The sequence below is a fragment of the Athene cunicularia genome (genome assembly GCF_003259725.1).
Source record: "Athene cunicularia isolate RWA chromosome 14 unlocalized genomic scaffold, athCun1 chr14_part1, whole genome shotgun sequence".
NCBI lineage: Eukaryota > Metazoa > Chordata > Aves > Strigiformes > Strigidae > Athene > Athene cunicularia.
The window spans coordinates 17109211-17112967 of NW_020799118.1; positions in this window are offsets into that span (position 1 = coordinate 17109211).

Sequence of the window (3757 nt, forward strand, 5' to 3'; positions counted from 1 at the left end):
TCAAGCCTCAATCCTCACACTGCTGTTGACTCCACAAACATTTGTAATTCCTCTGAAGTCATAACACTACCACACAGACAGATGAAAAGACAATACACCTCCAGCACAGCTGTGACCAAGAGTTTCTGCCTGTGGTAGCTTATGTTGACTCTGGCCATGTGTAACATGTATGATTTATGCAGTGTTTCACACTGTTTCCCTTTTCCAAGTATTCAGCAGTTAGTGGGACCCTTCTGACAAAAAAAAAAAAAAAGTTTTGTTAGCAAGTAAGAAAAAGTACTAGTTGGGAGGCAGACTGCATTAAAACATGCTGTGTCTCTTCCAGAGGTTAAAGACAGGCTTTAGGTTGGGAGGCAAATCACAAGCTTTAGACCTTCTTGCTACAAGCTCTTCTAGAACAAATGGTTTCCTGAGCAGCTGAATTTACAAAGTCCTGCTTTCTATAGCTTTTTACCTCATGCTTCAATTCTCTTCCCCTTAACAGTCATTGATGGCATCTCTTCTTGGTGGATTCTCAGACATGCAATAACACTGTTAGCTCCCTCAGGTGCCACTCCCAAAGCAGAGTCAGTAATTCATTTCCTGGCTCTGCCCAGCTGACTATTTTCAGTTTGTGCCCATACTCTTTTTGGGATCACAGGACTTGAGTATTCGAGCAGACCATGTGTGCAGATGCCCTGTTTTCTCAGACAACCAAGCTGAGGGAACTATTGCAACTACATAGTACAATCAAGTCAGAAATACATGGACAGTAGAAGCCTCAAGCAATCATCTAGTCTATCATCCCTTTCTGGACTGGAATAAAAATCTAAAACAACCCTCACTGACTGTCTCTGCTCAAGTGACCATTTTTACAGCTTCCATAATTGCCTGGCTCAATGTTACACACAATTCTGCCCAATAACTAAACTACATATCCCTACTTGTGCAGGTTCAGCTGGAAATTAAAGTTCCCTGTCCTCCATTATTCGACAGAGAAGCCCTGCTGCTGTAAAGGTATTATATTCTAAACAGACAAATTAACAGGGCACCCCAGGATCTTCCCTCACGGGTATTATGCTCATAAAAGATGCCTAACAGCTCTGAATCCCTTAAGTCCCAGAACAGGCAAAGAACAGGCTTCAGCAGTGTAGTCACAACAGTTGCATTTCATCCCTTCCTCTCAGGGCTTGACCTCAGATGCTAAGGAAAAAAAAAAAAAAAAGTTGCATGATTAGGTGCTTCCTCTTTAGTAAGCCATAAAGGATTAACACTAGAAGTCTGACCTTCGGTTTAAATCCTCTTACCTGAATGGGAAAGAGTTTCTTTAGTAACACAAAGATCATCCATTATCATTTGCCAGATTAAATAATTTAGGAGCCTTGTAAGAACAAATGAGCTATGAATGAAATGTAGTCCTTTCTAGGTAACATCAAAGGAAAATACAGGACAATATCTACTATATTGGTTGCTTTTACATCTGAGATCTTTGGAAAAGTATTTTTGTGTTATAATTAGTATAACAATCATGTTACACTACCTCAACATAAACCAGAAGTACTAACTTTGTCCTTCTGCTGGACAGTTCTGCATTGCTTGCTCCATTTCTATTAAACATGCAATTTGTTATTCATACCTTAAAATACACAGGATGTGCAACAAATCCAAGCAAATGTTCTTTTCTAGTCTAGAAAACCATGGCAACAAACACTGAAAAATTATTTGTCTTTTGTATCTGTACAGGTCTGCCAAAGCATAATCATGGAAGCTCCCTACTATTAAAAAAACCCCAAAAGTTCAAGTGTCTTTTGACATCTCAGCCTAAACCTACCCTCCTCCTTCTCAGCTCTCATCAATTCCTTTTTATTCAGTCTTTCACAAATATTTACACACATGACCAATTTCACACCTTAACAGTCCACTCAAGGCAATGTAGCTATTCAAGCATATAAAGTTATTTGCATTCAGAGAAAATGGAAACCTTAAAATCTGAGCTCCTTGGGGTGCTGAAAATACTTTTACATATCTTCGTAAAGTGCCATGGAAATATATGGCACTGTAGATGGAAAATGCATAATTTCCTGTCAATATTGTTACATATGGTCGTGGTCAAATCAAGTGGCAAAAATAAGCCATATGATCTTGTGCTACATTATAACAAAACTGCAAAATACCATCTCTACAGAAAACCTAATTAAGGTGTAGATTTAAATACAAAACTCTACAGTGAAAACAAGACTATTAAGCAATGTAGTTCTTTGTTTACAAAGTCTATTTATAGCAACACACTTGGTTACTCACAGATATGCTTTGCAGCGTATTTATAGGAAATGACACAGAGACCAAGGCATGTTCAAGTTTAGTTCACCATAAGATGATCACTTGTAATGCTCTCTATGGGTCTTCCAGCATTTAGATATCATGAAATTTAAATTAAGACACTGATTTCTAAATACAGTTTACAGCATTTTTCCTTAGAAGAGGACTATGGCATCCTTTCCTGCTATGATAGCCACAAAGTTTCAAGAAGATGATCTAATGTTCTTTCAACAAAGAATTTATTAAAATAAAAGTCTCACAGTACTAGTTGTAAGATTTTTGGAAATCTTATCAGTTAACATGAAGTCACCACATAAAAGTATCAGAGAGCAGTCACTAGAAAACAGGCCAAAACATTTTAGTAAGTTAAATTCAACCCTCTTTAATTCAGTCCATCACTGAATAAAGCTTCTTAATCCCAAAGACAGTTCACTTAAAAAAAACCCAAACACAACACTTAAGGGTACCTACACAAAGGCAACTCTGCAAAAAAACCACAAGTTACGAAGACATTGGGCTTTCCCAGAAGGGTTCACATTTGTCATTTCATAGGTGCTATTTGTAACCTTTATGAACCATAATTTATTAACAGCCTTCATTATGACGGAGCATGCTGTGAGGCGAGGAGCCCAGCGGCACTGGGGGCCCGAGGGCCCCGCTGGGCTCGGGAGCACCTCAGGACACTGCCAGGACTGTGGCGGCCTGGCCTCGCACCACCCCCGGCAGGCAGGGCTCGGCGCTCAGCCACGTCCCTGGCACTGTTTTTCTCCTTGATACCTGCGAAAAGCAATACGCAAGTGACAGGGAGTGCCGCCTTTAGTGGCCACCGCTGCGAAGCGATGCTCGGTACCGAAGCGAGGCCCAGCGAAAGCCCCCCCCAGCAGACGCCACTGCCGGTTCCGAGGTCCGGGCCAGGGATGCACAAAGAGCCCCGTGGGAGAGCGGCCCCAGAGCTGCTCCGTATACCCGCCGGGCGCACAGGGGCGGGAGCAGCGGGCGCCGCCGCCATGCGGCTTCAGAGGGCAGCGAAGTCCCACACCACGAGCCAGAGCTCGCCTGTGCCAACGGAGCCCTCCCTGGCTTTTCCCGCCTGGATAAGGCCCAAGCCTGGGAGCCGCAGAAGAGCAAGGTGCAGCAGCCATGGTGCCGCACCGCGAGGAGCGCCCAGCCCCTCACCACACCCCAGCACAGCCCACCTGGGCGAGGCAGCGCCCGCCGCCAGGCTATAAATACAAGGCCGCATGCAAATAAACACCACCCTGACCAATGGAGTCCCGGGCCGCGGCCGGGACCCCGGCTATAGGGCCCCCAATTGGCCTTTATTTCAGCCAATCAGCATCCATCATACCGGATTCTTCTCGCCCTCTGACGGACACCGGCCGCGGCCTCTCCCACTGCGTTCCGCTTTCGTCACCCGCCCCGCGCCGCGCTTTGTTTGGCTTGAGCAGGGCCCTGGCCC